Source organism: Rana temporaria, chromosome 2, assembly GCF_905171775.1.
Source record: "Rana temporaria chromosome 2, aRanTem1.1, whole genome shotgun sequence".
Classification (NCBI taxonomy): Eukaryota; Metazoa; Chordata; class Amphibia; order Anura; family Ranidae; genus Rana; species Rana temporaria.
In genome coordinates, this window is record NC_053490.1 from 326,336,756 (window position 1) to 326,360,168 (window position 23,413).

Sequence of the window (23,413 nt, forward strand, 5' to 3'; positions counted from 1 at the left end):
CATCAAGCCTGATTAAGGCCCTGTCTCTTCGTTTGCCCGTCCTGTCGTTCACTGCTAACTGTTCTGAGAGCCGCAGCAGTTCAGACTTGATGTCAGTGATTGCTGATGCGAACGATTTTTTAATATCCGCTGCTATTTCAGTCAGTCAATATGGCATAGTTGAGAGGGTGATCATTAGGTATGTTACCTCTTGATGAGCCCTCCGACGCTGGCAATGATATCTCGTCGTCCTCCCTGTCGTCTCCACGTTCAGGGCTCCGGGTCGGCGCCATCTTGGAGCTCTTGCCGCCTCCACTGTAGCGAAACTTCACCAGGTTAGCTGGGGATAATTTGCCTTTCGGGGTGCCCATCGAGCGCAGGGAGCGATTGTGATGTCCTTTCCTCGCAAAGGTGGACATATTTTAGTGGCAGGGCGAGTTGTTACTAGGCTTTGTCTCCCTGGGTGCCGGAGCTCCTCTAGTCAGCAGCCATCCGCTCCACGCGCCAAGCCACGCCCTGAATCTCTACTCTTCACCACAAGTTCTATTTTTTTTACCTGGCTGGGTAATAAAGAGCAAAGAAAAAGACACCTGTCGTGGACATTCCGTTACTACTACTTTTACCATACGTGTAAAAGCAGAAAAATAAAAACCGCCCGTACAGAGCTTGTATAAATTCCTGCAGCAGCGCTGCAAACCCCTGGTTTGATGTGTATGCTGTGTGTGATGACTCGATAAAAAGATTTAATAATATGTGCTCCAATCACCAATCAGGAATTCACCACTTGGGGGGATATGGGGTCCCCTTCGGGGAAAGCACTCACCAGATGGTTACTTTAAAACCGCGTTACAATATAATATGTCACTGTCAGATGGTGGATTGGAACAGCATACCCCTTTCCTCGATCACCGTATAGATTTTTCACTCTCCAGGTAATAGCAGTTTATGTAAGGGAAGAAAACATCCACATAGCGCAATATAGTTTTTGATAATATTTAATGTTACCCAAAAACATACATGCGTATCCCCTTTAAAAACATGCGTACCGTATAAGTAAAAATAGTCAGGCAAAATATAAAATTCGCATGGGTGTTTATGCCACTCTCACTGTTTCTTGGGACCCCTGAAGACCGCTTGGATATCCTTCCTGTAGCTTGCTTCCTGGTTCCCTCAACGAGTGGAGCGCAAAAAGTCACTTCCGGTTTGGATGCTGGATAGCAGCGCTCTGACGTTTCGTCCGTTCGCACTTCCTCTTAGAGCGTGCTTATCCTAGGCATCCACCGGACTTAAGTAGCATTGCGCCGCCCCCCGACCAATGACAGAGCTCCGGCTGGTGTTGACACATCCTCCGTGTGTCATTGGTTAAGTCCTCTCCTCCGGGCGCCGTATTTAGCCACGCCCCCGAAGGGGAGGAGCTATACGGGACTTAGCTTTGTACTGCGCTCCCAATCCCACTCACTGTTCCCACCATAGAGCGAATTCGTGAGTGGAGACAGGGAGATTGCAGTGCATACTACTTCATACAAGGGCTAGCACTGTATAAAGCAGACCTGGGCAAACTACGGCCCGCGGGCCGTATACGGCCCGGCGGACCTTTTAATCCTTTTAATCCGGCCCCCCCCCCCGCCGCCGCTGAAATCGCCGCCGCTGCCACGTTAATCACTGCGGCAGGGAACATTACAGACAGCGTTCGTTTGAACAGCTGTTTTCCCCGCCGCGCATAGACACTCCCCCTTGGACGGATCTGTCCAATCGCGAGCAAGGGGGAGTCACATAGACACTCCCCCTTGCTCGCGATTGGACAGATCCGTCCAAGGGGGGGTGTGTATGTGACTACCCCTTGCTCGCGATTGGACAGATCCGTCCAAGGGGGAGTGTCTATGCGTGGTGGGGAAAACAGCTGTTCAAACGAACGCTGTCTGTAATGTTCCCCGCCGCGGTGATAACAGTAGGCAGGGCCGGAAGGGGTCACTGTGCCCATCACACGCAGCCACTTGTGCCAACACATGCAGCCACTTGTGCCAACACATGCAGCCACTTGTGCCAACACACGCAGCCACTGTGCCACCATAAATTGTCGCCACTGTGCCAATCACACGCAGCCACTGTGCCAATCACACGCAGCCACTGTGCCAATCACACGCAGCCACTGTGCCAATCACACGCAGCCACTGTTCCCATCAAACGCAGCCACTGTGCCAATCACACGCAGCCACTGTGCAATCAATTGTTGCCACTGTTCCCAAACACAGCCACTGTGCCAATCACATGCAGCCACTGTGCCAATCACACGCAGCCACTGTGCCAATCACATGCAGCCACTGTGCCAATCACACGTAGCCACTGTGCCAATAACACGCAGCCACTGTGCCAATAACACGCAGCCACTGTGCCAATAACACGCAGCCACTGTGCCAATCACACGCAGCCACTATGCCCATCAAACGCAGCCACTGTGCCATCACATGCAGCCACTATGCCAACACACGCAGTCACTGTGCCATCAATTGTTGCCACTGTGCCCATCACACGCAGCCACTGTGCCATCAATTGTCGCCACTGTGCCCATCAAACGCAACCACTGTGCCATCACACGCAGCCACTGTGCCATCACATGCAGCCACTGTTTAATCAATTGTTATTGATTAAACAGTGGCTGCCTGTCCCCAGCCTCTGTCCCCCTCCTGTGTCATGTCCCCAGCGTCTGTCCCTCTCCTGTGTCATGTCCCCAGCCTCTGTCCCCCTCCTGTGCCATGTCCCCAGCCTCTGTCCCCCTCCTGTGTCATGTCCCCAGCCTCTGTCCCCCTCCTGTGTCATGTCCCCAGCCTCTGTCCCCCTCCTGTGCCATGTCCCCAGCCTCTGTCCCCCTCCTGTGCCATGTCCCCAGCCTCTGTCCCCCTCCTGTGCCATGTCCCCAGCCTCTGTCCCCCTCCTGTGCCATGTCCCCAGCCTCTGTCCCCCTCCTGTGTCATGTCCCCAGCCTCTGTCCCCCTCCTGTGTCATGTCCCCAGCCTCTGTCCCCCTCCTGTGTCATGTCCCCAGCCTCTGTCCCCCTCCTGTGTCATGTCCCCAGCCTCTGTCCCCCTCCTGTGTCATGTCCCCAGCCTCTGTCCCCCTCCTGTGTCATGTCCCCAGCCTCTGTCCCCCTCCTGTGTCATGTCCCCAGCCTCTGTCCCCCTCCTGTGCCATGTCCCCAGCCTCTGTCCCCCTCCTGTGTCATGTCCCCAGCCTCTGTCCCCCTCCTGTGCCATGTTCCCAGCCTCTGTCCCCCTCCTGTGCCATGTCCCCAGCCTCTGTCCCCCTCATGTGCCATGTCCCCAGCCTCTGTCCCCCTCCTGTGCCATGTCTATAACAAGTACTCGTACCAGTTTTCCAACAATGATATTTACTGCTTTTTATAAAGAAATATAATTGATTTTATGCAGTTTGGCCCGGCCCTCCAAAATATTTTTAGTTTCTCATGTGGCCCCATCGAAAAAATAATTGCCCACCCCTGGTATAAAGGAACTTCAGCGCCTAGCATTTAATACAGTGCAGAATTATCTGCATCTGTATAAACGCTTATGATAACTTGTGCTAGAAATACTTCTGCCATATAATGTATGACCTGAGAGCAATTGACCCTGGGTGCCACACATAACCTCGGCAGAATTACTGAAAAGATATGAACTCATCTATGGAATACAACATAGACACATGATGAGCATAAATGTTAGCACATATTCAGCTGGATTCAATCATTAAATACATAAAAATACGTGAATGATATATCCATAAATATATATATGTATATATACATACAAAATAAATTATATATATATATAAAATTAGGAATAAGATACATATATATAAAAAAATTATTATAAAATTATAGAAAATGATTTTGTAAAATCTTTATAAAGGATATATAAACATATAAAAAATAGTGTTTAAAAAAGTAGATCGAAATAGAAATCTAAAAAAATATATATGTAAATAAATAAATTACATAAATATATAGATATCTAAAAAACGCATAGTTGCCACAAATATAAATAAGGAGGATGTATATGTATATATAAATATACGTACATATGTATATCCATAAGCCACATTGGAAAACAAGTATAACCTTATGTAGAAATATCTACCCCTATTAGACCAGCAGACCTTCTAGGGTATATAGCATTATTCCAATAGTCCATTTAATTTATATATTGAGCAACACTGTATGTAAAATGTGCATGGGACATGTTCATTGGAATTTATATGAGAAATATTATGTAGTAAATATTATATGACTGATGTCTAACAGGGGTGCCAAGTGTCTGAGGTAATGATGAGTTCATTTAAAACCCCCTTTCCTATATATTAAGGAAATATACATGGACTATTTTACTTAAGCAGCTGCTATTATTGTTTATATGGTGTTTTATTTGGACAGATTTCATCTCTTGGACTTTCAGATCCATCCTAAGCGCAGGGCAGTACTAAAATAGGGGGGCCAGTGATTAGTACTTCTGCATACTTTTACCTTACACCCCTAGACGGCGGAGGAGCCATGAGGTAACATGCCACCCAAAACAAACCAGCAGCTCCTTCGGGGGTAGTGCTACATGTAGAATATGGTGAGATTGATTACTTAGATGTAGGGATGTCCCGATACCGATACTTGTAACGTTATCGGTACCGACACCGAGTGTTACGTACTGGAACGTACCTTGTAGCCAGAGCCTAGTGTGCAGGAGGAGGCCTCTCTTACAGCCCCGGCTCTGGAGCTGCTGGAGTGGGGACAGCAAGCTCGGGAGCGCGGCGAGGTAGGAGTGCCTAGTGATGACAGCAGTCTGGCACGGTTGGTGGTCCTTCAGGACGGTAGGTGCAGGAGAAAGCGTCTCTGGAGCCGCCACAGGTACTGGATAAAGATAGCAGGAGCTGGTGAAGCAAGCCCGGTTAGGTGCAGAACAATAGCTGATATCAGGGTCAACAAGCCGGGTCAGGCAGGTAATCAGGTGGTTAATCTGGTAAGAGTAAGCATGGTCAGATTTCAGGCGTAGGGTCTGGTAACGGTGGGCAGGAGAGCAGAGCAGAGTCAGAGCAAGCCAAGGGTCGAATCGGAGAGGTTCGGATGGTCAGACAGAGCCGGGTCGGTTTGGGTAACAGGTTTTCAGGTACAACGCTGCAGATCAGACAGCAAAGTGTCACTGCAGCTGCTGGCTTTTTAAAGGCAGAGTGGCGCCAATCGCGCATTAACGAGCACGCGCGCGTTCCCGCCGTGTGTGCGATCGTCATGCAGGGGGGCGTGTATTTGGCGCATGCGCGCGCGCATAGATGCAAGCATTTGGTGCACAGATGCGAGCATTTGCCGCGCGCCTGTGCACAGATGACTGCTGGTTCTGGCCATTAATATGCATGCGTGGGCGCCGGAGCCTATTGGCAGGTCCCTGACACCGAGCATTTCTCGAGTACTTGTACTCGGCTGAAATGCTCCGATGCTTCACCCGATACCTGGGCAGTCAGGTATTGGGTGGTGGGGGGAGTTACAAGTCTTCTCCGTGCCGCTCTCCCCCGTGCTGTCTTGTCCTCCTCCGTGCCGCTCTCCCCCCGTGCTGTCTTGTCCCCCTCCGTGCCGCTATCCCCCAGTGCTGTCTTGTTCCCCTCCATGCCGCTCTCCCCCGTGCTGTCTTGTCCCCCTCCGTGCCGCTCTCCCACCATGCTGTATTGTCCCCCTCCGTGCCGCTCTCCCGCCGCAATGTATTGTCCCTCTCCGTGCCGCTCTCCCCCCGTGCTGTCTTGTCCCCCTCCCTGCCGCTCTCCCCCGTGCCATCTTCTCCCCCCTCCGTGCATCAGGATGGAGAGCGGAGGTAGGAGCCGCTAAATCCGGCTCCTACCTTTTCCGAATGGACAGAGTCAGTGATCACTGACTCTGCCTATTCACATAACTGAGCATCATAACCTGTGATTACGATGCTTAGTTTATGAATGGAGAGAAGCTTCTCTCTATTCATTTCAGCTGAGGCTGCAGAGAAAGGGACTGGGGAATCTGTGTCCTTTGTCCCTTTCTCTGTCTTAAAGGGGAGATTTCAGAGGTCTGTTAATAAATAATAAAAAAAAAAAAAAAATGTAAATAATAAAAAGAAAAATAGTAAAAAAAAAAAAAATGTGTAAAAAAAAAAAAAATTGTGTAAAGAAAAAAAAAAAAAAAGCCACTGTCACATGACATTCAGAAAAAAGTATTGGTATTCGGTATCGGCGATTACTTGAAAAAAAGTATCGGTACTTGTACTGGGTCTCAAAAAAGTGGTATCGGGACAACCCTACTTAGCTGCAAACTATCCCCACTTGTAATACCTTCTGTGAGTGAACAGTACAGTACTGACCCCTCAGCATGGGGGAAAAAGGAAACAGAAAACCCCAGGATCCAGCTATAGAATACTCAGGTGCAATAGATCCACAGCCGTGGAACTATAGGTCTCAGCGGCAGTCTGTATAGCACGCAATCACTTAGCAATAGTACAGTCACTACATGGATAGGCAAATGACTTCTCACCACTCTGGATCCCAGCTGGCTGTGGACTCCGTCTGTGTAGATGGAACCTCTGTGCTGTGCTGCTCCTCCCGGTGTGCTTGAAGGATGCTTCTGGGGCAGGCGATCTACTCTCTGCTATAGGCCGCAGGCTCTCCTAGCCCTGGGCACACACACAGGCCTCTTGCTGGTTGTTGAATGGCGTCCAGAGAGAGAGGAAGCAGGCCACGCCTGTCCTTTTATCTGCTTACCCAACAGGCTGTGCTTGGACTTGGCATTGTGGGTTTGTAGCTTGGCATTGTGGGTTTGTAGTTCCCAGCCTGATTTAACAACATGAGTACTTCCTCATTGTCCATATATCCCACAATGCATAGCTGTTTTTCTTAACCAGAATGAAATATTCTGATAAAGTTTCAATGGCCACTAGAGGGTGCCAAACCCATTCTAAAGAACAACACATTTCTTAAATGATAACTTTGGTAGTAGAATTGTGCTACACAGAGCATAATATATATATATATATATATATATATATATATATATATATATATATATATAAACTATACTTTCAAATATGCAATATAATTATAAACTTAAAGAGGAACTTTAGTTCCCCCTGTCATTTTTTTAAATACACCTCCCCCTCTATACTTACCTGTCATGAGGCATTCTCCTTGATTTCCATACCCACCTGCCCAGCATATCCAGCATCCCATAGCCCTGGTGTGACAGTAAGTCCAGGTCCCTCACCGCTATCTTGGTCCACTTCTATCATCACAAGCCAGCTGCCTCTTCCAGGTTCAGGCAGCCAGTCCATAATGATGTGCACCAGCCAGTTCTGCCAAACAGCCTCATCCTACTCCTGGGATCTCTATTGTAGATGTCCCAGGAGGCTGAAAGTACAGGACACACCATTTCCACCTGGGTGCGAATGGTGGCAGTGGGCTGGGGCAGGGCAAGGCTGGTGCTTTTCAGAATGCAGAGTTGTTTTATCTTACTGACCACTGCAAATATACTGCAGCAAGAAAGGTGGGCTGGGAATGCATTCCCAGCACATTGACCGAGCTATCACTGTTAAATCAAAGTCAGAGTTTCCAATTGGAAGCCAGCGGGATTGGCTCACGATCATGTGATTGCTGTGAGAGCCAATCACAGTAGTCACATGATACAGAAGCCGCAATGTTGGTTGTAAACTCTTAGGCCTTGTACACACGGGCAAACATGTCCGCTGAAAACCGTCCGCCATACCGTTTTCAGCGGACATGCCCGCCCGGAGATTTCTGTATGATGGCTGTACACACCATCATACAGAAATGAGAGTCAATCCGCGCGGACAGACAGCGCGGTGACGTGTTCGCGCCGTCGCCGCAACGATGACGTGGCGACGTGCGCGACGCTGAAAGGTCAATGCTTCCACCCATGCGTCAAAGTCATTCGACGCATGCGAGGGATGGCAGCCGCTCGGACATGTACGGTAAGTCTGTACAGACGACCGAACATGTCCGACGGACAGGATTCCAGCGGGCATGTTTCTAAGCAAGTTTAGAAACATTTGTCCGCTCGAAAACGGTCTGGCGGGCAAATGTACGCTGGAATCCTATCCGATCGGCCGTACACACGACCGAACATGTCTGCTGAAACTGGTCCGCGGACCAGTTTTAGCAGACATGTTCGGTCGTGTGTACGGGGCCTTACATATACCCAGTAAAGTGACTATACTCAGGTAATACACAGAGAAAAAAAAATCCTCCTACAAAAGTTTGTAACTGTTTATCTGCAGTCTTCCCTTCCCTACATCTGTTCAAAGTGCTGCATTTATACAGCTTGTCTGAGCTGTCAGAAAAAAGGAAATAAAGAACTGAAGTTACACTTGACATGGGCGCCGTCATCATAATGTTCGTAATTGTTACGAAAAGTTAACAAACCTTTGACGAAAATTCGTATTCAATCCAAATTGAATTTCGGACACAAATTACAAAATACGAACTGACGGGCCGGCCCGGGCTACAATACCTTTCTCAATATGGCAGTCGTCGACTCATTATGCTCATTATGAGGGGCTCCCACCATCCCTGTGCTGTGCTCATTATGAGGGGCTCCCACCATCCATGTACTGTGCTGACTTCCTCCTGGGGCTGTACCCCTGCTGTGCTGATTATGAGGGGCACTCTCAATCCCTGTGCTGTGCTGACTTCCTGGGTTTTTTACTTCATCATAACGAATAATCGTAATTATTATGACAAGAATAAAACGATATTAACGAACATTATTATTTTGTCTGATTCTGAATCTCCCATCGACTACCAGTATCAGTCAGTCTCCCACTCCCATATTAAAAAAGGTCATTTTCCCAGCCTTCACTCGGTTAAAAAAACGATTGTGTCAGAACGCGGTGACGGAAAACACAACGACGTGCTGAAAAAAATAAAGTTCAATGCTTCCAAGCATGTGTCGACTTGATTCTGAGCATGCATGGATTTTTAACCGATGGTTGTTCCTACTAACGATCGGTTTTGTTCTATCGGTTAGAAATCCATCGGTTAAATTTAAAACATTTTTTTTTTAACCGATGGTTAAATAACCGATGGCGCCCACACACGATCGGTTTTGACCGATGAAAACGGTCCATCGGACCATTCGCATCGGTTTAACCGATCGTGTGTATGCGGCATCAGACACTTTGCATTTTTCTCAGTGATGCAACGCAGTCGCTGATTGGATAGTTAGGAGAAGCAGGATGGTGGTGGCGCTGTTATCCAGGTCCCATGCTGAGCGACTGCCATGCTGCATTGTAACCACAGGGGGTTGTCCTCTCAGAAGCTGTGCCATTCACAGAATGCTTTGCATTTTTCTCAGTGAATGCAAGGTGTTCTCTGACTGGACAAGATGGAGATTGCAACATTACCACCCTGCCTCCCCACCTTGTCCAATCAGAGAATGTCCTGTATTAATTGTGAACAATACTAGGCATTTCATAAATGGAGCCTATTCTGAGCAAGCGACCACCTGTGGTAATTATGCAGCAGGGCAACTGCTTGGCATGGGACCTAGAAAACAGCGGTGCCACCCTCTTGCTTCTTCCTTTGTCCAAACAGAGAATGCTTTGCATTCATTGGTAAATAAATGCAAGTTGTCCTGTGAATGGTGCCTGTGCCAAGTGGGCAACCCCCTGTTGTTACTGCTCAGCATGGTACAGAGAAGACAGTGGTGCCACCATCTTTCTTCTCCTTTCATCCAATCAGAGAATGCCTTGCATTTACTGATTAATAAATACATTGGCCCAGATTCACAGAGAGCAGGCGCACATTATGCTGCCGTAGATAAACCAATGTACGCTACGCCAACGCAGCGCAGAGAGGCAAGCAATGCATTCAGCAAGCTATTGCTCCCAACGCTGCGTCAGCATGGCGTAGGTTTCAAGGGCGCCGGGAGCGGCGTAGGTAGAAGTGGGCGTGACCCCATGCAAATGATGGGCCGAGTGCCAGACAGATACGTATCACGAACTGCGCATGCGCCGTGGACGCATCCCCCTGTGCCTGCTCACAACCACGTCGGAACAACTGCCTAAACTACGCCGGATCAACTTACGCGCACCTCGCGTAGCCTACACCGGGCGCACGCAGGTTCGTGAATCGCCGTATTTCCCTCATTTGCATGTTTGAATGGCTAATCAATGGGAGCGGCACCATGCTCCCAGCCTAAATGTACGCCCACCCTATGCCGGCGTAAGCAAGATACGTCGGCGGGGTGTAGCCTGGTTTTAGGCGCATATTTGCACTTACGTCGGCGTAACTTGTTATACGTTGGCGTAAGTGCTTTGTGAATCTGGGCCATGGTGTCCTGTGGATGGCACCTGTGCCGAGTGGGTGACCCACTTGTGGTTACTATGCAGCAAAGCAACTGTTCCGCCTCTCCACCTTGACCAATCAGAGACCGCATTGCATTTACTTAGAAAAATGCAAGGCACCCTGTGAATTGAAGCCTATGCTAAGCAAGCCCTGCTTTGTGGTACCTATGCAGCAGGGCAACCGCTTGGCATGGGACCTAGAAAACAGTGTCGCCACCTTCTTGCTTCTCCATTTTGTCCAACCAGGGAATGCCTTGCATTTACTAATAAATAAACGCAAGGTGTCCTCTGGATGGAACCAGTACAGAGTGGGTGACGCTCCCTGTGGTAGTGATGGCTTGGTATGGGACCTAGAAGACACCACCAGCTTGCTTCTCTCTTCGTCCAGAGAACACCTTACATTTACTAAATGAATACATGTAAGGTATCCTCTGAAGTGGCCTTAGAAGATAGCAGTAAGCGCTGTAGTAACTGCCACTACTACAGCGATTCTCCACTTCCACGGATATAGAATGTGTGTACTTACAGCGGTGGGAACTGGAGTAATGTACCCAGTTGCGTACTAAGTGGGGGGTGGGCCGCACCGGGTGCCACACACTGGGGGGTGTCAGGGCGGCGCCCCCCCTCCGCGACTGAAGCGGACTTAGCGGAAACAGCAGGTGGCATGGCGCGGTAACAGGGGGGTGCGAGCCGCACCCGAGTGACACCCGTCGGCACACCCGGGAAACCCAGCCGCAACGATCCCCTTCTCTCGTGGCTGCCCGCGGCTCTGATAAGTCTTGGCTGTCTCACACAACCGAGCAGAGTGAAGCCGCCTCCCCCTCCTATGTGTACTCTACACGTGCTGTGTGTGCATGTCTCGCGCTGATCATCTGAGCCGAGGTACATTACGGGCCTGAAGGGGGGGTGTCTGCACTGTTGTAGGGGGTCTGCACTGTAAGGGGGTCTGTACTGTAGGAGGGGTCTGCATTGTAGAAGGGGTCTGCACTGAAGGAGGAGTCTGCACTGTAGAGGGGTCTGTGTAACATGCAGGGGGTCCAGAACTGTTAGGGGGGTGTCTGTGTAACATACAGGCATCTAGATCTGTGGGGGGGCTGTGTAATGTAAAGGGGTCCAGAGGTGCAGGGTGCTGTGTAATGTAAAGGGGTCCAGAGGTGCAGTGTAATGTAAAGGGGTCCAGAGGTGCAGGGTAATGTAAAGGGGTGCAGGGTGCAGTGTAATGTAAAGGGGTCCAGCGGTGCAGGGTGCAGTGTAATGTAAAGGGGTCCAGAGGTGCAGGGTGCAATGTAATGTAAAGGGGTCCAGAGCGCAGTGTAATGTAAAGGGGTCCAGAGGTACAAGGGCTGTGTAATGTAAAAAAGTCCTTAGGTGCAAGGTGCTGTGCAATGTAAAGGGGTCCAGAGGTGCAGTGCTGTGTAATGTAAAGGGGTCCAGAGGTACAAGGGCTGTGTAATGTAAAGGGGTCCAGAGATACAAGGGCTGTGTAATGTAAAGAGGTCCTTAGGTGCAAGGTGCAGTGTAATGTAAAGGTGTGCAGTGGTACAAGGACTGTGTAATGTAAAGGGGTCCAGAGGTGTAGGGTGCTGTGTAATGTAAAGAGGTCCTTAGGTGCAAGGTGCTGTGTAATGTAAAGGGGTCCATAGGTGCGGTGCTGTGTAATGTAAAGGGGTCCAGAGGTGCGGTGCTGTGTAATGTAAAGGGGTCCAGAGGTGCTGTGTAATGTAAAGAGGTCCTTAGGTGCAAGGTTATGTGTAATGTAAAGGGGTCCAGAGGTGTGGTGCTGTGTAATGTAAAGGGGTCCAGAGGTGCAGGGTGCTGTGTAATGTAAAGGGGTCCAGAGGTGCGGTGCTGTGTAATGTAAAGGGGTCCTTAGGTGCAAGGTTATGTGTAATGTAAAGGGGTCCAGAGGTGCGGTGCTGTGTAATGTAAAGGGGTCCTTAGGTGCTGTGTAATGTAAAGGGGTCCAGAGGTGCGGTGCTGTGTAATGTAAAGGGGTCCAGAGGTACGGTGCTGTGTAATGTAAAGGGGTCCAGAGGTGCGGTGCTGTGTAATGTACACAGTAGTGACAAAGAGATATTGGTGGATACAGAGGTATGCAGGGGGCACAATGGGGTGTTTTTCCATTTTAAGGTGGGGGGGGGGGGGTGTGTGTGCCAGACATAGGATCCTCCCCGGGTGCCCAATGCACTAGGTACGCCCCTTAATGTACCTATCCAATACATACTATACCTGGCGTTCACCTTTAACATAAACAAAGATAACAAAATGAATTGCAACCACAAGTGATTGTACAATATAACATAATCCCCTCACAGCACACCCATATGGAACATGTGTAGAAATGTAAGGCCAGTAACGGACTGAGGAACACAAACTTCCAGTGGAATGCTAACATGGCCAACTTCCAGCGATAAACAGGTTAACGAGCTCTCCTTCCACCTCCTCTCCCACAATCCTCTGACAATGATGTCATGGTGAACCCTGAGGGGGTGGAGGATTTAATTCTTCCTCTAGCACACAGCGGCCCCTCCTTCCTCGGCTGAAGGCTGCAGTCTGGAGAGCAGGGAGTGGGAGCCTGACTGAGCTTACTTTACAGTCACAGTCCAGGCATTGCGGTTCTTCCTTCCTCCCTCTTCCCAGGTCACCACCATACCGGACATTACAGGTAAGTCCTAGAGGAGCCCTCCTCTCCTCACCACACACTGCCCGGGGGGCGTCTATTCCTCTCACCACACTCAACTTACTTTGGGGGAGTCTGTTAAGTTTGTCCTTCTATGGTGGGCTGTGTACCCGGGGTATAGTGTAGTCATGGGGAGGGTTGTCCTGGGAGCCACAGGTTGTTGTTATTATTATTATTATTATTATTTTTGTTGTTGTGTTTACACAGAACAGCATGTAAACAAACCCCACTGGAGGCTTCCTTCCTCCCTCCAGGTCCTAGTCCTGTTATTCTACATTATATATTATGTTTTGTTGTGTGTTTTTATTTTATTTTTATAGGTTATATTTGTTTACTATTTGTACAATTATGTGATGTGTTCCTGAGTAGCAATGTAAAATCTATGACTGGAGTCCTCTTCTCTACAGGGTAAAGCTGGCTTAACACACTTAGATTTCCTGTGATCGTTCGCACAAAGATCGTTCGTTCGAGCTTTCAATGCCTCCGCAGCTTTTGATGATGCATAACCCCATCGGAGCTTTCGATCCCGCCGCCGGAGCTTTCGATTATCAGATAATGCCGTCAAAGCTTTCGATAACTGCGCCGGAGCTTTTAATTGTGGATAACCCCATCGGAGCTTTCGATACTGCCATCAGAGCTTTCGTTACCGGATAACACCATTAAAGCTTTCGATAACGGCGCCGCAGCTTTTAATTGTGGCTAGCCCCATCAGAGCTTTCGTTACCGGATAACGCCATCAAAGCTTTCGATAACGGCGCCAGAGCTTTTAATTTTGGCTAACACCATCAGAGCGTTCGATGGCGTCGCTGGAGCTTTTGATAATGGATAACCCCATTGGAGCCTTTGATACCGCCGTCTGTGCCGGGGGGGGGAAAAAAACCGCCGTCAAAGCTTTCGATAAGGCACCGTAGCTTTTAATAATGGATAACACCATTAGAGCTTTTGACATCGCCGTTTGAACTCTCAATACCGCCGTCTGAGTCTCCAATAACGCTGTCTGAGCTTTCAATAATGTAGTTGGAGCTTTTCGATACCAGATAACGCCGTCAGAGCTTTCGATAATCGCGCCACTGCTATTAATAATGGCTAACTCCATCCAGAATTTTTCATACCACTTTTAGAGCTTTCAATAATGACTAACACCACCAGAGCTTTTTGATACAAGATACCGCAGTCTGAGCTTTATATAATGGCAATTGGAGATTTCGATACCAGATAACGGTATCAGAGCTTTCAATAATGCCATTGGAGCCAGGGTTGCCATCAGGGGGGTACAGGCAGTACACCTGTATGGGGCCAGGAGGTCCCCCCCATTTTTTTTATACAAACTATATATATATATGTGTGTGTGTGTGTGTGTGTGTGTGTGTATATATATATATATATATATATATATATATATATATATATATATATATATATATATATATGTATATATGTATATATGTATATGTATATATATATATATATATATATATATATATATATATATATATATATATATATATATATATATATAGTGTGTGTATATGTATATATATGTATATATATATATATATATATATATATGGGGGGGGGGGGTAGCCACCCGGGGCCTTCTATATCATATATAGTAGCCACCCGGGGCCTTCTATATCATATATATATATTAATTTCTTTATTATTTTTTTGTAAACGCCCCCCCCCTTCTCAATTCGCGGTAGCCCCCCCAGCTTCTCAATTTCAGGCGGCAGCACCCCCCCCCCAGTTCTCTGCTCCAGGGGGCCCATGCCTGGAGCTGTGTAAGGAGCCCCCATAATTCCTGATGGCGGCCCTGATTGGAGGTTTAAGTACAGGATAACGGCGCCAGAGCTTTTGATAACGGATAACACAATTGGAGCTTTTGATACCGCAGTTGGAGCTTTCGATCACGGATAACGGCATCGGAGCTTTTAATAATGGCTAACCCCATCAGAGCTTTCGATACCAGATGCCACTGTCGGATCGTTCGATTAGTAGCGTCGGTGACTATACAAATTGTGTATGCAGCCCCGTGCATGTGGGCTCATTCATGTCCGGGACCAGTGAGAATAGACGGGTGAGTTGCATTTTCTGCTCCGCCATGGTCACCCACCTTAACCCTCCATGCCAAATGGACCGAGTTGCACACTGTGTCGCAAAAATTGTACTTGGAAACCAAAAAAATTTCCTTGTTAATAGCTCCCTGTCTAATGTCAATCTCAAAAACTTCCTAACATTGAAAAAAATTCACACATTTTACCCCACGGAGGGTTTACTACTACCAATTGCGACCCTTTCAAGGGGCTGAGTTGCAACTACATAGAATGCATGTGGCACTGTGAAATTTTAAAGGTTAAAACGAGCCTCCAGGAGGTGACACGTTTCCTCCCAGCTGCCTGTCATCTGCCAACATGGAGCGATTTTTTTCAGGGGCGGCAATTACAGGCGCAAGTGTAAACTTGCCAATAGACATCCATAGTGTCAGTTCACGCTGCAGCGCTGTTGGTGTGTGCTGATGAAAGTGTTGAATTTGTGTGGTGGTGGTGGTTCTATGTTTTCATCCCCCCCCCCCTACAATTCTGTTGTGATGGGAATAGTACTGAAATGACACTTATGAAGTTCTGGGGGAAAAGAAGAGTAGGCACCACAATATGCTGAAATTTGCGTGTCGGCATGGAGTCTCATACCATATCCTGGTATGAACAAGCTTTGACTGCCCTGAAAAATGTGGTTCAACTGCTATGACAGGGTTGCAAATTGTAACTCTTCGATTCCCGGATGGACGGAAATGGGTAGGATTCTGTACGGGAATTATTGGTTCGGAATTTTTCTTTTGATCAGATAAGAAACGAGAAATTTTCCACTCTTCCTCTTCAGATTTTTTTCTAATTAATATAAGTGTGTGTTTATTTTTTTAATTTTTTTATTGGATCTTATGTGGAAATATGTGAATGACTCTTATGATGGCGGTATACAGTAGATAATACTGATGTAATGCTCATTCTATTGATCGTTCAATTAAGAGCAGTACAAAACCTGCCAATGCTATCCAAAAAAATAAAAAAATCTAAAGACTTGCTAAGCTTCAAGGACTGAAGAGTGCTGAAGTGCGGAACTTTTTTTTTTTTCAGTAGCCCCCCCCCCCCCCCCCCCATGGAGTGCGGGACCTTGGGTGGGCACCTGCTAACCCCACCTTATAAGATGTCACCGGTTAGCTCTTATGCTAGTGACACATTTTCACGTAATCGCTTGCCTATGTCAGTCCCCCTACGTGTCTGATATGTTGTGTTGATACTTGCGATCAGGGGACTGGGAGTAACACACCCTGGTTCTGCCTGGTGTTTATCTGAAACCAGTTTGCCTTGCGGTGACTGGGAGGACAGGAGTGTCCTGTGTACAAGTGGCATCCAGGGCGATGAGAATGAGGTGGGGCGGAGGATTGGAAGGAGTGGGGAGGGAGATGGCTGGGAGGTTCGCTTTGTACACAATCGGCTTGGGAAGCGCGCTTGCAGTTTCTATGGAAACCAGTTTAAATAAGAAGTTTTCATTGCCTTAGTTCTCACGATCTAGTCATCAAAGGGTTAATGTTGCGGACAGTTTTCATATTTTTATTTAGCCGCCTCTGGGAAGGGGACACTGCAGGGGCCCGGAACCGTTGGGTGTTTGTTATTTTGGTGTTTTGAATAAATCATAAAAATGCATTCGTGTGTGTGTGTGTGTGTGTGTGTGTGTGTGTGTGTGTGTGTGACTGACTGACCTCTAATTCATTATTTTTTACTCCCCTTCTCTTTTTGAATAATAATAATAATATTATTATTATTATTATTATTATTATTAAAAAAACGTTAATTTCATTCTGTTTTTTGTTAAATTAGTTTGTCTTATTTTATTGCACTGATTGATATAGGTATAATGGTGGCGTGCTTTGGGATCATGTTAGGACGGGCTTATATTGAAACATTGCTGCCCCAATCCTTCTCCGAGGAAGTAAACTTCCTCTGCTGACATTTTACCTATACGTACCGTAAATATCTCCTAAACATGTACTGTTTACAAGATATTTACATTACATGCAGCCAGTGACAACTGGTGTTTGCGCTCTGAAGGAACGGCACCAAGTGGCATTCCTTCAGAGCCCTGTGCCGTGAACAGCGGCTCCCACACATGAGCGAAAGTGATGTCATCGTGGTTCCGGCCAATCACTGTAAGCCGTGTGCGGTCGCCGCTGATGGCTTCGTTCTAAGGTAAGTATTTCATAATGAGCTAGTATGCGACGCATACTCTCTCTCATCATGCCCTTTTTGTGTTGCAAGGTCCTTCCTTCCTCACCTTTCAGGCCCCTCCATCATCCATGATATGCCTTTATTGCATAGAGAATCACAGTGACCTAGTAATGACATTATTCTATCAGATAAATCAATGGCTGGTAAGCTGGAGAGCAGTGTACTTATTGGCTTGTGTAAATTGATTTTCGTTTGCATCTAAACTGCTTTTTGAACAGTTTGTCATAATTTGCTAGCCTGTATAGCATACTAGCTTGTTTATGACAGACTTGCCTGAAAACAAAGCCCTCCAGTGTTGCGCTGTCATCACTGAAGGCTCTTATATCTTAATCTTTGCTGGTTCGCAGGCTTCAGCTATAGTATTGGCTGAGCTGGGGATGACATCACTGCCGCACGTGAGTTGCTGTTTACAGCACGGGGTAGGCTGTTTCTTCATAGCACATGTGCCAGAGGCGTAACTAGAATCTTCAGGTCCCTGGTGCAAGAAACCATGAAGGGGGGACTGCAGGATCTCCCTGGGCTTGTAGTCCTCTTTCTGAGTCTGTACAGTGGAGAGGGGAAGGGCCTCTGATCCGGTGTGTTGTCACATTCTGCTCCCCATCACAAAATGCTCCGGAAGTCGCGTTCCGCCGCCGCCATCTTGCTACACCCCACACTCCTGCACAGTAATGATAGTGTGTGAAGGAGGCAAGCAGACATCGTGTTACACCCATCTGAGTTTTAGATTTCACACTTATTTTCAACACAAAACTGAGCTTATATGGTTAAATACAGGTTTTTTAAATCCGACGGACTGTTTAGATGTTAAGTTTGAAAATCAGAGGTGTTTTGTCACATGAGCAAACATGTAAGGTCATCAGGTTTGCTGCTGCTTTCAACATTTAACATTTAAACAGTCCGTCGAGGGAGCTGCGGTGGCTCAACGTGATTGGGACTGCGCTGACAAGCCATTCACCTCTGCAGCTAGGGGTTCGGATCCCGGTCTCGGCTTCATGTGAATTGAGTTTGGTGGTCTCAGCCTGGCTCCCGGTGGGTGTGCTATGCGAGGTAAGCCTGCGCTTAGTACGCCCACCCCCCTCCCACAAAAACCACCACACTTACACGCACTCGAAATTGGGTTAACATGCACACACTTTGACCAAGCGGTCTCTAAAAAGAGAGGCGAAGGACTAACGGGGATGGTTGAGCGGGCTAGGTCCTCTCACTCCCTTATAGGGAGACCCTCTGCCCCGCTGGGCTTCAAAGCGGAGCAGGTAGGACGGGCTGTGTGGGAGGACCCCCTCACGCACCCGCCATTGCCACCTGGGGCATGGAGAAAGGTGGCAGATTGCCTCTGGGGGAGGCCTGCCTACTCTCAACTCCTGCAGTCCGGCTCCTCTCTCGAGTACACGCACAAAACACACTTAAAAAAAAAAATAAAAAAAAAAAAATAGTTCGTCGGATTTCCAAATACTGTCTTTAAGCATATAAGCTCCGTTTTGTGTTAAAAATAAGTCTCAAATCTAAAACTCCACTGATTGTAACAAGATGTCCGCTTGCCCCCTTCCCACTCTATCTTTACTGTCCAGGAGTGTGGGGTGTAGCAAAATGGCGGCGAAAAAAACCTCACTTCCGCAGGATTCTGTGATAGGGAGTGGAATGTGACACTGCACCGGCAGCTACAAGTTTGTGTACAAGCGAGTTGCTTTGCTTGTACACTTGCCGATAGCTGCCTGGGTCAGAGGCCCCTCCCCTCTCCACTGTACAGACTCAGAAAGAGGACTACAAGCCCTGGCTATTACGGATTTTTTTTTTATATTCACTATAGTGTGTGTGTGTGTGTGTGTGTGTGTGTGTGTGTGTGCAATATATTATCTTATATTGTGTATGTGTGTGTTTAATCGCATACTGCTAAAAACGCATCTCATTTAAAGTCCCAAACCCTCTCCCCCTTTTATCTATTTACAGGTATGGAGGCCTGTGGTAGTTTCTATCATATGCCTCATCTAAAGTCCCAATCCTATCCCCCCCTTTTTTGGGTGCAGAGGTAGATGCCGTGTCTTGGGGTGGGGGGGGAGGCCAGGGCCCAGTCGCAAGTGCACTTTATAGGTAAACATCATACATGGGAGTTTACTCCCACTTTAAAGATCCGAACGCTGTCTGTACCCCCGAGATTCCTCCTTTGTCCTGTTTGCCATTATCATTGAAAGTTAAAAAAAAATCTCATTTTGGGTTGTCCCCAGAAATGTAATAGAGTGGATATCTTCCAAAAAGGACACTAGTTTTGGTGATCTGGAGGTCCCCAAGAGATTCCCTTCATTTGCAGGGATTTCTTCTCCCTTCCTGTTTGGCAATGGGACAGGAAGTGAAGGTAAATCTCCCCAACGGGACAAAAGATGGCAAAAATAAACCTTACAGAGGCTATAACCCTCTCGTGCTATATCCAAAATTAGTTTTTCCCCCATAGGTCTACTTTTAAAAGCAAAACTATTTATTTTATTTATCGATTTTCGAAACGGTGCCTTTAACCTGCTGTGTGCATGCACCCCAAGTCCCGGCCATACACGGTTCAAATTCAAACTGTTAATGGGCAGGCTGAATATACAACCAGCCTGCCGGCTTCTCTTGTGATTATCACTAGTGGCTGTTATAGCCGATGGCTATAATCGCTGTGTTCTCCCGACGGGGGAAGCTATCCTCACAGGGAGAAGACAATTGCTCGGCAGGAGGCATGCCTCTGTCAGCATGGTCTGTGTTCGTGGGGGGAATCATGCAAATTTCTCTTCCTGCAACCAAAGAAATTTGCACGATATGGCCTGCTGTAAAGTAGTTCTAAAGGCAGAGGTTTTTTTTGTCTTAAAAGATTAAAAAAAACCTTGTGTGCAGCAGCCCTTCAGCCCCTCAGCCCTCCCATCTTCATCCAGTCATGTTGCATGAGAGACTCGGCTGCCCAGCACTCTCCCTCCTCATTGGCGAAGACAGCAGCATGTGCCATTGGCTCCCGCTGCTGTCAATCAGAGCCAATGAGAAGAGAGGGGGCAGGGCCGAACCACAGCTCAGTGTCTGGACACACAAAGAAGCGGCACGGTTTGGGTGCCCCATAGCAAGCTGCTTGCTGTGGGGCCACTCAGTAGAAGAGAGGGGCCAGGAGCTCTGGCAAGAGGCCCAAGAATCCAGACTGCTCTGTGCAAAACAACTGCACAGAGCAAGTAAGAGCCGGTTCACACTGGGCGTCTCGTCAGGCGACTCAGCCGCCTGACAAGTTGCATCCCGTCCTATTCAATAGAACCGTTCTAATAGGAGCGATGCAAGTCGCTCCGACTAGAAAAAGGTTCTTGTATGACTTTGGGGGCGACATGCATTGACTTCTATACAGAAGTCGCCTTGCCGAGTCGCCCCCAAAGTTGTGCCGCCCCTGTGTGAATAGGCTCTAGTATAACATGTTTGTTATTTTTAAACAAAACAAGACTTGTATCCCTTTTTAATAAGATTGTTTTTCCTATAACATTATAATGTTTGCAACATGGGTGAGCTTCCTTTTTTGTGATGTGTTTTTTATACCTGAACTTTGCTGCCACCTTTTAGACCTCAGGACATGTAAATGGCGGGCTTCTTTTACTGTTGTGGACCTTGGGATCCTCAACTCTCTCTGTTTGTCATGGTGGTTTAAGTGGCTTCATAAATCCTTCCACAGGGAGGCAAAAATAATTCTTACATGTCATTTAGAAGAACATCAAATGTTTGTACGTAAAACAGCTGACAAACATACTGTCAGCAGTGGTTTCCAAACAGCTAGCTGAGAAGAAATAACATGTCTGACAAGCTGCGATGAGGGGGCACACCTTCAAAACTTTAAATATAAGCATTTTATTTTAAGCAGTCTTGGGAAGTGTCCTTGCTGCTTGGGTGTTTCTTTTTTTTGCAGCTGAATCCACTTGGCTGAAAGGGATGATTACTGAAATATCAGTTTTGATTGATGCTGTGAGTTAAAGCTGAACTCTGGGCAGGAAAAAAAACATCTAGTGCTCACATGTATTCCTTTTAAAATAACTGCATATTTTCAGACTAGCATAAGTGCCATAATTTGTCTTTATCTGCTTCCTGTCATCCCATACACGGCAGCACTCCGACTGAGAGAGGGCAGAGCAAGAGCAGCACTAATAGGCAGTTTCCCCTTTCACACTGAGGAGTTTTTCAGGTGGTACAGCGCTAAAAATAGCGCTGCTATACCGTCTGAAAAACTCCTGCACCGCATACTCAATGTGAAAGCCCGAGGGCTTTCACACTGAGGCGATGCGCTGGCGGGAGAGAAAAAAAATCTCATGCCAGCAGCATCTTTGGATCGGTGAGAGGAGCGGCGTGTATACCGTTCCTTCCCATTTAAAACCATGGGAAACCGCGGCAATACCGCCCGCAATGCGCCTCTGCAGAGGCGCATTGGGGGTGGTATTAACCCTTTATCGCCCGCTAGTGGGGGTTAATACCACTGCTAGCGGCTGAATCTTGCGGCAAATCCGATGGTATAGCGCCGCTATTTTTAGCGGCGCTATACCGCCCCAGTGTGAAAGGGGCCTTAGACTCTGCTGCACAGGAGAGAGCAGAACATTTTGTATTTGGTTTAGGTATTTCTATTGCACTGATGCAGCACTTACATCAGTCCCTACCCTCAATGAGCTTACATTCTAAGGTCCCCTACCTACCATGTATACATACTAGGGCTCATTTATCTACCAGCATGAGTGTGGGAGGAAACTCATGCAAACTTCCTGTGGTGTGGCTGGGATTTGAACTGAGGACCTTAGTGCTGCAAGGCAGGTGTGCCAACTACTAAGCCACTGTGCTGATGCCAATTAACTCATTGGTGCCAGTGCCTCCCATCCCTCTAAGGGGTTTCAGATGCTGGGAGAAGTTTATGATCATGTGACGGTCGTGATTTGCTAGTGTAGCGATTGGGAGCTTTCTGTTAGCCGCCAGTAACTGTGCCAGGGGTGACCTCGGTCAGGGGCGGACTGACTATTGAGTCGGGCACTGCCCGAGGGCCCCATGTCACTAGGGGGCCCCATCAGGGTTGCCAGGCTCAGTAAAACCAGGGACAGTATGAAAAAATCTTCTTTTTTTTTTTTTTTTCATCTGTCCCTGATATATCTGAAACCAACATGCTTCTGATGTGAAAATCCAGAGATTTTAGCTGCCCCGCCTCTGCACTGCCTCCTGGCGTGGTGGCCATCTGTAAGCCCAGGGGCCCCATAGTCTTCTATTGCCCGGGGGCCCCTTGAGTTGTCATTCCGCCCCTGATCTCGGTACAGCTGTATTTACATTCTGGTACACAAATGCGGCTGCTAGGCGTTAAGGCCCACCCGCAGAGAAGTCACTTATTTGCGTACTGTTGCCCCTAAGAGGTAAACCTCTAGAAATGTCTTAAATGTTTCCAGGAAGAGCACTTCTGGTATGTAAGTGTACTTATGAAACTATGAGGCTGTATGCATAGGAGTTCCTATCGGCTGTATGAGGGGCACTGACCTAAGTAAGAAGCCCTGCCTTTACCAAAATGTCCATCTACACAGACAGAGCAGAGCAAGGTATAGTAAGTCTGTAATGGTGGGGAAAGATCATCTGTAAGGAGACCAGTAGCAATACTGGTGACTAGTCCTTCTGTGCTTGCCTTTTTTGGACGCATTTCAGGTCCTCTTTTTTTTAACAAAGTATCAGAGGTAGAAATCCTTTTTTATAAGTGACAGAACTGAAATCCAAATCCTTTGTTAAATAAGACTTTTCAAATGTGTACTTGCCAGTTTTTCCCAGAGTCCATTTTTAAAGCTGAGCCCAAATAAAAAATGTAAATGCTTCCTTGCAATGAGGCCATGTCCACACTGCAAGGATTAAAGGGGTTGTAAAGGTTTTTTTTTTTTCTAAATGGGTTCCTTTAAGCTAGTGCATTGTGGGTTCACTTACCTTTTTCCTTCGATTTCCCTTCTAAATGTTTTTTTTTTTTTTTTGTCTGAATTTCTCACTTCCTGTTTCTCTTCAGAAAGCTTGCCCCTATCATCCGAGCCGTTCTAGCTGGGGGTTAGTCAGCATGCTCGCCCCCTCCCTTGGGACTACATCCCTGCAGGTGTTCACAGCGTCTCCCTGCAGACTGACGT

The 23,413-nt window shown here is 47.5% G+C and overlaps 1 protein-coding gene across 1 annotated transcript in view; it reads left to right on the top strand.

Annotated features, from left to right (window-relative positions):
• Positions 1-12,832: 12,832 nt before the first annotated feature.
• LOC120927051 (rho-related GTP-binding protein RhoC) overlaps positions 12,833-23,413 on the top strand; it is an 81,942-nt gene continuing 71,361 nt past the window's right edge. Inside the window, exon 1 of the mRNA XM_040337481.1 lies at positions 12,833-12,993. The gene's annotated coding sequence lies outside the window, so the exon portion shown is untranslated. The remainder of the gene's footprint in view (positions 12,994-23,413) is intronic.